Source organism: Cygnus olor, chromosome 3 (assembly GCF_009769625.2).
Source record: "Cygnus olor isolate bCygOlo1 chromosome 3, bCygOlo1.pri.v2, whole genome shotgun sequence".
NCBI lineage: Eukaryota > Metazoa > Chordata > Aves > Anseriformes > Anatidae > Cygnus > Cygnus olor.
Window position 1 is genome coordinate 94,523,303 of NC_049171.1, and position 12,077 is coordinate 94,535,379.

Sequence of the window (12,077 nt, forward strand, 5' to 3'; positions counted from 1 at the left end):
GGCAGCAGGATGGGCCTGTGCTTCCAGCTGGCTTCCATCACCTGAACTTGGAAGAGTTTGAGTCAGAGTAGAGTTAGGGTTTAATCTGGAGGAGACCCTTTGGAGACAGTAAGGCCAAGAGGGCAAGATCCTGCTCAGATCCTTGCAGGACACTTGTGAGTGTTACTCTGCCCTATCGGAGACAAATCTGCTCCCAGTTTCACTGATTTTAATTGTCTTATTCAGAAATACCATTTACCTTTGCAGAGACTGCTCCTGCAGTCTTTAACATGGGGATCTTAATCCAATACTTAAAGTTCTATTACAAATTGCCTAGGATGTCTGTTAGGGCCTCTACAAGCTCAGCTGGCCATGGTTTTTACCAAGATGTGTAGCAGGAGCCCCAGATGAGCACCTCAAAGCTTGAGAAGGCAGTAACCTGCCAGGTGCAGGTTGCTATTCTGTTTTTTCATTTGGTTTAAAATGAGGGAACATTGGTTCCAGGTGTGATGCTCCCTCACCTCAAGCTATTGACACAGTGCCTGGAATTTGGTACTTAAGCAGGGATAGGCATACTGAGAAAATAAGAAAAAACATTGGTGAAGTAAAATTCTTGGTCCTCTGCTAATGTAGGAGACATGAGGGGGAAAAGGACCTGTTTAGGTTTTGGTTGCTCCCTCCCCACTCCTTTTTTTTTGTTGTTGTTGTTAAATTGCATTTTGTAATATGGAGTGTTTTCACCTTACAACTCCAAAAACTGGTTGGAAAGAACAATTGTTCAGACAGTGGGGAATTCATGGAGGTCGAGTGGATAGCATTATCCAGAGGGAAAAGCAAGCACTGAGTGTCTCAAAAAAGTTTCCTTGAAATTATAGGAAGTGCACTTTCTGTAACTCCAGAACTAGTAGTAGAAAAGAAAAAAAGAGGTAGAGAGAAATCAGCCAGTTAGGATTACAAAAACATTAGAAAAGACAGAACTTAATATTTCATGATTGTGCCAGTATTATGCAAGCAAAGGACAGCATTGTGTAAGTTAGAAACCACAGCACGGCCTTGTTGCCTTGGCTGCATGGAGAAAAGTGGAGGAAACTGTAAATACTGTTGTATGCAACTTTCCCTTCCCCTTCTGCCACATCCAACATAAAAGAAGTAAAACACAATAGCATTCAGTATCCCACAACCTCTTGGTATATTTAGCTTTTTAGGCAAGCAGCCCATCACTCTACAAACTGGACAGTGCCCAGGGACTGGAGTGTTCCAGCAGATCCCCATCTTGTTAAACTGAGCCCAAACAAGCCCAGGTGGAAACACTTGTTCTTCAAAACAGTACGCAGAGACATAGCAGTCTAGGTGAGCTGCGGGGAAAGTGAAGGTAAAGCTTTTCCTGAAACCTGCCTTGCTATCTGCTGTAGGGTGTGCTGCCTGAATCCCAGGTTTGCACAGAGCCATGTGTCTGTAAGCCCTGGGTGCTGCTATGCTGTGGCTTTCAGCTTTGTGCTGGGGAGGCTGGGAAGCCAGGAGCCTGGACTTTGGCTCCAGGCAGGAGCCCTGAAGAGCAGGTGCCTGTCCACCACGTCGTGCCTTTCCTGCAGCTCCCGTGGCCTTTTGGCTGCCCCACCTTCCCCAGGGGAGACTTCTGGAGGCACTGGGTTGGAAATGTTGGATTTACTACCATCCAGCTTCCTCTCCTCAAAATGTGTAAGTACGTGATTTCTTAATAGCGCACTTCTAAGGAATTTTATGCTTTCTGGAGAATGGAAATTATGACTTTTGAACAATTCTTCATAGCAATTAGGAAGGGTGGAGAAGCTAGGGGAATGCTGGTGTCTGTGACGATGGAGCTCTCTCCTCCTACTGCTGGCGTTTCATAACATCAGCAGTGCATCAGACCTTGAGCATGTGTATGGATTCTGGTGTGGGAGAAGGAGAGGGAACGAAGGAGGGAAAGCCTTTGGCCTTGGCCACTCCTGCAAATGGTGCTCGGCTGTACTCAGTGCGACAGCTACGCAGCTGGTGTTGGGAGATGGCTTAGAAAAGTAAGAAAGAGAGGTCCCAGCTTGTTTGGTAAATGTGGTGACACCTGATAAATGAAACTGCTTCTGTGAGGTGAGGAGGAGCTGCTTTCAAACAGGGAGCTCTGCAGGGCAGAGCTGTGTTGAGGCCCCAAGCTTGCTGCTGGCTTTTCCCTTGGAGGGCTGATGGGGACCTGCACCCAGACTTGACAGAGCCCAGGGCAAGCCTTGGCTGAAGTTCAACTCTGTTACCACATTCATTGCTTCTTAAAATATATATATGTATTATTTTTTTCTCCTTTCCCCAAATCTGCTTAATTTTTCTGAAATGAAATGACTTTCTAGTTTTCTTTTGAAAATTTCTTTTGAAAAAGAAATGACTTTTCTAGTTTTCTGTGCCTGGGTTGGAGCGGCCTGCGTGGGCTGTGGTATTTCTGGAATTAGAAGATTCTGGAAATCTTGGAGAAATCCGATCTGCCTGAGGTGCGGTGGTGTGTTGTTTTGTTTGTTTTGTCTTTTGTTTTTTAACCATACTAAAGAAAATGGTCAAGTCTGGATAAAGATTAAACTTTGGGGCGTTTGACTGAGATGAACTTCAGATTATTTATGGTTTATCTTCCTTCTGCATGTTTAGGGCTGTGATGCTTTCTGTGCTGTCCACCTTACTGGTGATACTGTTTGTGTATATCCAATATTACGTTAGATACTACCCTGTTGTTAGAGGTACCTTCTTATCAACATATATTGGAGCTCTTATTTCTTTAGTGTTTCTGGACTTTTTAGAGAATTTTCTTTCTGAACTTGAACAAGACAGAAAAAGGGATAATTCATAATTAAACAGGATATATTCGCTTGAATCATCCCAGGCCCTGCTGGTGCTCACTCCGAAAGCTGTAACTTTGGCTAGGCTGGGGAAGAAGTGCTCTCTTCTTTCAGGTGCAACAGGGATTTAGCTGTGGATGAAGCTATTCTTCCCATTTCTTTCTGCCCTCGTTCTGCAGGGGTTGTACCGAGCGGCACTGGCACAGAAGCAGAAGGTAATGTGGAGAAATGTCCATCTCTCAATGAGTAGTGAAACCTCTGGCTGCTGCCTCTCATGCCCAGCCACCATCACCGCTGCTACGTGGTTTTCCTCCAACCAAGTTTACGGCCTGCCAGTGTCCTTGGACCCCACACCCTAAGGGTGTCCCGTGCTGGCTGGTTTCCTTTGTTTGTGTCAGCCACTGTGCCTGGTTTTGGTGTATTACTGTGGTCTTGCCAATTCTGAATCAGGCATGCTTATGGGAAAAGCTCTTGGGGATAATTGTATCTTCAAGTGGATGTTCAGCAGCTTCAGTGGTCGTTTCTGTTCCATCATTGAATATGCTGAACTGTGATCGTCATGTTTCCAAACCTGTAGTCTTTGATGGACATTTTAAAACCTGTTGTGTTACAGTGAAACTCCAGTGATAGTTTTGAGTTGGCTAATGACTGTGGTATATCCATAAAGTATAGGCCTTGCATCTCTGTTGTGTATGTTCTGGTTTAGTTACAAAAAATCTGATGAATGAAGGGGTAAGGCAGGTACGTATATTTTTCTGCTTTATTTGACCTAAAATATGCGTAAGTGCATCAAGATCTATTTGCTGTATTTCTTTGCAATATGTTAATCTGAGCCTTAACCTCATCTTTCTATATATGCCCTTATGGAAAATATGTAGCCCAGTGTTATTCACAGGAATGCTGGATTTTGGTAGTGGGCAAGCTGTACCATGCTCCAAGTTGTGCAAAGCAGTTTATTGATCTCATGATTGTAGAAATTAAAGAGTTGTCTGTGTTTTAGCAGGGCTGGTATGTGGTATGTGTGGCTGTATACATTCACACATGCATATGTGTTTTATGTATTTATAGTTTAAATATTTAAATATATATTATAAATACACATTAAATAAATAGACACGTACTTAATAGTAGCAACATGAGAATCCTGCTGTCCATTTGGCTTCAATCTGGACAAACAACCTGGCAGATTATGACATACAAGATGCTCATAGAGGTAACACTTCTTGTGTCAGGATAGATTGATTGGTCAATCATGACACCATCTATTAATTGCACAAGCCAGTGACTTGTGGAAGGCTGTTTCATTATCTCAGTCATCAGCTCTGTTTCCTGAAGAGTCCTATGTAAAATCATTGTTTTTCTGATAGTGTTTCCCATGTGCTACGTGATGATCTCTCATCGCGCTGTGCATTTTGCTGACAGATAACGTGTACCACTTATTGCAGGTCCATGAATGAGACAGTTATGACTGCATCCTCTTTAAAGTCATTGTCAGCGTAACAAGTGGTGTTCAGCACTTGACTACTGCATTATTTTCTGCCTGTAGAATTCCCAGCAGATGTTGATGTGCTGTTCAAGATGAGCTTTTCGTATCACTTGTAAAGGGGTAGAAAAAAAATAAACAGTTCTGAGGCAAAATTCCTGCATCTGAAAAATGTTAGTGTGTATCTGCCTTGTATTTCCATGGTTTTTATACATGAACATCTATTAATCACTTGGTAATTGCCAGGCATCTGATTCTACTCTTGGAGTGGCAGCTTTATCATTCTTGATGCAATTTATTTTGAGTGTAGTTCAAATTTCTAGTCTAGTTCAACTGTGTACAGGCTGTGCCCCAAAATGATTAACTTGCCAATCTCCTAGTTACTTAACCTGGGGTGCTGGATTTTGCTTGGCATTGCACAGCTTTCAAGGAATCGCTGTTCTGGCTCGTGTCTGTGCACTCGGAGAGGTTTGGTAGTGACTTTCGTTCCCCTGTCAGTGTAGGAAACAGAGAACTACTCCTGTACCAGTAAGAAGGCTGCTTAACATGTCAGTCTATGTTGGGACAGTTTTCAAAGCAGGTTTTTCTTTTTTTTTTTTTTTTTTTTTTTTTTTTTTTTTTTTTTTTTTTTTTGCTGTTAGACACCAGGTAGGCTGTATCCCTATTTTTCCACTGTCTGATATTGAAATAAGCAGAAAGATTAGGTGTTGACTTAGATCTAGGTGTGTTTGCTTTTGGACAAACTGCAGTGTTTGCCATGGTGAATACTCGATCATGGTTGTGTCATTATTGAGATGAGGTGACCTCATCATAAACCATTTCCTAGGTGGATGTGATAGATTTGCATCTGCTGGCAGGGTTACAATATTTCCCATCAGTCTGCAGTGCTATACTGGAAACCAGGTTAGTTTAAGAAGAGACTATGCTGTTTACCCTTTCTCCTTCCCCTTCCTTCCACCAAAAGTGACTCATCCCTGGGACCTGAGAAAGGTTGGTGTCTCCTATACATAGATTTGGTGGTTATAATTGGCGTGTGGTTTGTCAATGGTTATCAGCTTGGCTGTGGACTTTCAGCACTTACACATTATTATTGGTGCCACCTCTAAGAAGGGGTTATTCAGTTGTCGTAGATTTTGGGAGAGTAGTCCTTTTGCAGGACTTAAAGATGCTGGAAACCAACAAGAGGTGATCGTGCCTGCTTCTACTTCACAGCTATTGGAAACTCTTGAGATCTGGCTTGTAAGGGGAAGCCTAACTTTTTTGATTCAAGCACATCTGCAGCCTGTGTGCCAGTGCATTGATATGAGCTGGGTGACTCATGCTGGGCTGCAGGATTTTGTCTATTCCAGTGACCTGAAGAAAAATCCTGTTTTATTCCTGGCACTTGTATCTCTCTGGAAGTTTTTGACTGCAGTTAGCATATGCAGGGTGTTTTGGGCTCTTGTAGGTACAAATTGGGCCTTAACACAGAGGAGGTGCATCCCTGCATTGGAATTGCACCTGGAGTTGTCCTCAGTGCATGGCTACAAGGGAGACCACCTGAGATGTGGCCTGTTAGAAGCAGGCACCCTTTGAAAAAGCAGTGGATGTCATTTAATGTGAGAGTGGGAGAACAATAGCTTGCTCTTTCACTTGCTGCCTCAATATTTCTAATGCCAGTTCTGGGGAAATCTGCACTTTCTCGAAACTTATACTCAGTGTGTAGTGTAGAAGATAGTGGTGTGAGAATTGGGACATGGGTTTTAGGCTGCTGGGTCTTTTTTTCGTCATCTTGCACAGACTTGCCCTTCCTTTGGTTTATTTCTATTTAGTATAGACAGCCCACTGCATACCTGCTTCTGCAAAGCATTTTGAAAACTACAGGAAAAGATTAATGTCTTTGTTTCTTCTCTTATGGGCATATTCAATTCTACAGCTGTTAAGATACTGGAGGTGCACACCTTTTTTGGGCTAAATCATGTGAATTGCACTTCCAGGTGAGAGTAGCCAACCGCTGTTACTGCAGACAGTGTCACGGTTCTGGTGAATAAGAGAAAAGTTGGGTGGTGTATGTGTAGCATCTTTGGGAGAAGAAGCCTTATACCTATATGCAGTTACTGCACTCCAATGGCAAGGAGGCAGAAAAATTCCTGTGAACAGATTTATTTTTTTTTCCCCATTCAGCGTTGTTAAATTGGTGTACATATGAACCCACAAATACAGGAAGCAAGCACAGTCTCCAAAGCCTTGGTAAGAGTCTTGCAATTCTCTCAGGACTTAAAGTGGAGATTAAGCTCTGTTTTGCACATTTGGGATGCAAAAACGTTTTGATTGTCTGAAACAAAAGAGACTTGTTGAGTTCTTGGTTTTTATTACCACTGTGTTTAGTGACTGTAGGTCTTTGCTTCCCAGTGACCTTGTGTCCCAGAGAATAAGCCTTCGTAATGTTGATGATATATTAAGATTAGTATTTATCCTCAAAATACATAAAAAGGAATTATGACTTTGGCATAACAAATGAAAATAAATAGGTAGGGGAAGTTATTATTTATTTTTTCAACACTTTCATTCTGTGTATGGCTTCATAAAGTGGACTTTTTTAACATTAATTCATCTTTTTTAACACTCCAGCACCCCACTGATTTGTTCTTAAAATACTCCTTTTTGTACAGCAAGCTTAGTGCTTTGTGGACCACCCAGAACAACTGTACTTGAGCTGCAGGCCACATCGAGTGACCGAGCATATTTTTTTTTTTTAAAGAATCAGAAAAAAAAATATATTTTTTAATTAAAGCTTTTATTTTATACATGAGATCTTGGGGGATTAAGAAAGGGAGTGGCTGCTCTCCTCCTTCTATTTACTAAACCCACAGGGGGTATTTAGCTTGAGCTCATTTGAGCTCATGTTTGTCTGACAGAGCTTGCTGTAATGCTGAGCAGGTATAGGCTGCATCTAGGGAGTAATAGATGGATTTGTCCATGCTAAGGGACTGATGCCTGCTCCCCAGCTTGCCACAGACTGGTATGGGCTGGAAGAGACCTTAAAGCCCATCCAGTTCCAGCCCCCTGCCATGGGCAGGGACACCTCCCACCAGACCAGGCTGTCCAAAGCCCCATCCAACCCAGCCAGCCGTTTCACATCTCTCTGGGTTGTTTCTGTGGCAAAACTCGGCTCTTCCTTTGCTCTGAGTTCTCCAAGGGCCTCTAAAACTTCAGGTTCAAAAGAACGTAGGGCCAGTTTTAAAGCGTGTAATACTGCAATAAGTTGCCACGGCTGCACCATGGAGAAGTGGAGGTGAGGGGCAGTTGGCCCTGGCTGAACCTGGGGCAGGAGCCCACCCTTCCAGGGACCCCTGCTTGGCTCTTCAGAGCTGCTGAGATACAAGAGAGATGCTTGAGAAATATCGCAGTTTCCCATGCCCTTTTGGCAACAGCTGTACGGTAGTAGGGTGCTCCCCTTGCTCTGGAGAAGACAAAAAAAAAAAAAGGTGAATTGGAACAGCCTGTGGGGAGTTAGTGATGTGTGCTCAGCCCTCCAGAAAGCACACTTGTTGTGCCTGAGGGGGCAGTAGTGCGGGTGGGTGTGCAAGACAAGGCTGCTTACACTGACACCACGAAAATATCCATCGGGCTGCGGGTTGGTTCCACTCACAGCAATTTCACTGTCATTTAGCTAGAGATACTTAATTGTGCAGAACTTCCTGATTTGTCACTAGAGGGTTTTTCAGCTTAAAAGAAATATCTGCTTAGAATGTGAACTCCTAATACAAAAGGATATCTTTCTGTCAGTATACATGTGATTTTTATTTTTTTTTTAATTTCATTACCTGGTTTGAATACCTAACTTTAGTGCAGTTTCACTCACAATGGAGAGCTCTTCTGACTTTTCAGAGATCTGTTATGTATTATGCTTCAAGTTTTGTTTTCATTTTTTAATAAAATGCTAAAAACCACTTCAGCTTTTTTAAAAAAAGAACCATTTCTTGCTCTATTGACAGTAGTTTAGCTGTCTCATAAATTCAGAACACCAAGTGCTAATTTGACTTACCCTCTAAGAAACCCGTCTACAATTGCTGTAATTTTGCAGTCAACAACTGGAGCTGCAAAAATAATGTTTTTGAAAGTGAAAGCCCTTCTGCCAGTGTCCTCCATGGCTTCAGGCTTGAAGCCTGAGACGGATTGTCCCCTGCAACAGCCCTGTCACTTGTAAGGCTGTTGTTAAGAGTAGCCTAGCAAGTCACTGGGGAAACTCATGGTGTTCTGTAGGATTTCTTGGTGTGTTTATCCGTGTCAAACACATAACACACTGATGAGAAATTGCGTGGACATAAGAACATCATCTTAGCAGCAACAAGTTGCCTATCGAGCCCTCTTAGATCTCCACAGAGGCAGCTGTAGAGAAACAGCAGATGAAGATGGTGAGTCTGCTCCTCACTGAGGGGGCCTCAGAGGCTCTAACGAGAGAAGGACTGACTCCAAGGTGGGCCTGCGTTGCAAAGGGGGAAGGGAAAGGCCATTCTTCATTGCTATATAAGTGCTCCTCAAGCAGGTGGTGTGGAAGATGCTGAGCTTGGTTTTCACTGTGTTTCAGTGGTTGTGTTGCTGATGTGTGTGGAACAATTAGCAATGTGACCACTGCTGCATGTGTGAGGTAGCTTGAGGTTAGCTCTCCTTGCCAGCACTGAAGCTCGAGGTGTCCTGTGGCCTTCATCTGTCTAGGGAGCCTTTGGCTATGGAAAGGTCTAAATCAAAGGTGTCACTGAGCTGGTGTTGATGAGGAGGCGAGCTGTTGGCTATGATGTCTCGTGCCCTGTCACGCCACATGGGGCGCGGCGCTTTCCACAGAGCACTTCCAGGCAGCTGCCCCTTCTGTGCCACGGGCTGCCAGATGAAATGGGGCATTTCTCAAGGTTATGTGAATAGATGGGTTTGACTTGCTTGTTGATTGTGACAGGAACAGCTGTATGCGTTTCACGATGGGAATTGCAGAAAACCCCAGTGCAGGCCTGATGCATCTTGGAGACTAGATGTGCCACGGGCACTTCCAGCATCAATGTGCCCTGCACTGCTCTGCTCTGTCTGGGCAGCTTCTTGAACTGGATTCCTGGAATGGCTTTTGTAGCTTGTACTGGAAACAGCAAGAAGCCTCCAAATCCAGTTGGCAAAGAAATTTTCTCAGCAGAGCTCAGATGTCAGAAAAGCAGGTTGCAGTTAAGTTGCCGTTTGTGCTGAATGTCTCTCACTGTGGGGAAAGTGAGGAGAACTATTATTTTGAAACCTCTCTTTGGGTGATGATTGATAAGAGCTGTTCATCACAGGGAAACTAATCCAGGAGTCAACAGGTGCCTCTTGTGGATTCTGCAGCCAGTCATGGAAAAAAATAAGGGAGAGCACAACAGGTTATTCCAATTTGACATGCAGTGCCTGGGAACAACAACCGACAAGTCCCAATTTGTGTCCAGCTGCTTAAAAACTACCACCCAGCTTGGTATTATCCTTCTGCCCTCAGGGAACTTGTCTTGTGAAAAGAGTTATTGATGGCTGATCTCAGCATTCCTCAGGGCTGTGCTCATGGTGGAGTATCTGCCCGAGGTTCTGATTTCAAAGTAAATGATCTCCATGTCATAAGTAAGAAATAGTTTTTTGTTTTGTTTGTGTGTTTTTTTTTAATGTATTCCCTTTGTTTATAATCTCAGTTGTCATAGGTCACTCCTTTCAAAGCTTTCTGTGTGGGAAGACTGGGAGTTTGAGCCATGATTCTTAACAAAAAAGATGCTATAGTATTTTCAAGTCCAGTTATATAATAGTATAGTGGGTGTTTTCATGCCCTGAGTAGTCACTGTGTTTAAATCTGATTAATTATTTGCATTTCATACAACTTTCCCCATTAAACTCAACTTTCCTTACGCTCTAGGATCTTTAAAGAAGGGATCTCTGCTATTCTAAGAGTTAGTTTTCTGCGCTTCAAGTCGGGCAAAGACTTCCAAATCATCACAGAGCTCGTACCTGAGGCTGTGATGGTGGAGCCTGTGGCCTGTGACTGGGTCCAGGCTGGCCAAAGCGTTGCCCTGGTGTGCTGTTGCCTGCTTGTGCTGCCCTCATCCCCAGGACCCCACTGTAGGAAGCTGGGCAGCTTTGCTTTGCTGTGAGCTCACCGCCTGGGGCCCCATCTCGTGACGTGTGCTGTGCAGCTGGTATCTAGGTGCTGCGTGGGGAGCAGTTTGGCTTCCTAAGCATAGGTGTCTAATGCCATTTATCCATCTTAGCGTATGGGCAGCTAAACCTGGCATATCTAAAAACCCCGCATAAGCATCTCAAGTGCATCAGGGCCACTCAGATGACCCTAAATGCCAACATACTGGCATTTTTGTGTAGGTAATATGGATAGTGGTAGGAGGCTGGACTACAATAATAATAATTATGCATCGTAAGAAAGGGGCAGCAACAGTCATCTTTGCTTCTCAGCAGATCTGTGCTGGTTAATACTAGTTTCCTTGCCACTCCTCCCATTTCCCATTCTCAAGGCAAGGGTTGGTGGACATGCACTTCTGGAGAGGCATTTCATCCTAGCTATCACTTTGTCTTCTCAAAACCAGAGACATCAGGTATTTGGTCCTCCCACTGCTCCCAGGAGCAGACGCTTACTGTTTGTATTCCCTCTCTGTGCAGGTTGTTTATATAAGTATCACTGGATCATGCCTGTAAGTATTAATCTCTGTAACCCAGAAAAGAAAACACAGTATTGCCAGCTACATGCTTGTAGTTGCATCATTATTAATCACCTGTAGCTATTACTGTCTGAAAAGCAATTCTTGTGGAGTTATTCATGGCTTCTTTGTGTTAGGCAGCGTATAAACACAAATGAGAGATAATCCTGTTTTGATGAGTTGCAATCTAAATAAACAAACTACACAAAGCATGGAAGAAAGCAAAACTGTGAAATGCTTTAGTATATACAAATCCTTAATCTGCCTGTTCTTCAGCTCCACTTCTGTAAAATGGGCTAACAGTGTTATCTTCTCCTCCCTGTTTAGGTTGCAACTCCACCAGAACAGGGATTAGCTTCTCACTTGTTGTTTTGCACTTGTGTGCTTCTGCCATGCTGCGTGTAAAATGCCCGGATTTTGATGAGGAGCTGGGGGTTCCGCTGCACAGAAAGCGTGTGTGGAGGGGGTGGATATTTTTCAGCTCAAGGAAAATTGTGGGAAACAGGCATATGATCCATGTGACACTAATTGCTACCTCTTGTTGCATCACTCGGTCTACGTACGCAAACTTGTCCTTCTGCCTTGAACTCTGCTTATGCAAAAAATGTGAGATGAGGGTTACAAATGCCATTCATACTATAATAGAATCCAAGGCTTTGTGTAAAGGAATACAAATTCCTAGGCCTAATTCTTAAATTTTAGGAAACTTTAAAAAACAAAACGAGGAAAAAAAAAACACCACAACCCTTCAGGAGTTTTCTACTCTTTGTTTATTAAGAGAAGCATGTTAAAATCACTGACCTATACAACTGATCCTTGTGTGTGGTATGGTCTGTATTTTAAGAGACCTTTTCGTAGAAAAATAAGATAAAAAATGACCCAAATATTTTTTTCAAAGAAAGAAAACATCTGGGTGCATGGATCTTCAGAGCTTTTTTCACAAAATAAATAAAGCTAATTATATTCCTTTCCTCACTGCAGCTGTTTTTGAAATTAGATGTACAGAGCTATTTAAAATGCTCAACTACCTTTCTTGCACCTGTGGAATCTGTGATTTAAAACTTAGGTAAGCTGCTTCTGCCAGTGTTTGAAAAC

The 12,077-nt window shown here is 43.1% G+C and overlaps 1 long non-coding RNA gene across 1 annotated transcript in view; it reads left to right on the forward strand.

Annotated features, from left to right (window-relative positions):
• Positions 1-362: 362 nt before the first annotated feature.
• LOC121067991 overlaps positions 363-12,077 on the forward strand; it is a 53,689-nt gene continuing 41,974 nt past the window's right edge. The window contains exon 1 of the long non-coding RNA XR_005818543.1: positions 363-1,677. This is a non-coding gene — a long non-coding RNA (uncharacterized LOC121067991). The remainder of the gene's footprint in view (positions 1,678-12,077) is intronic.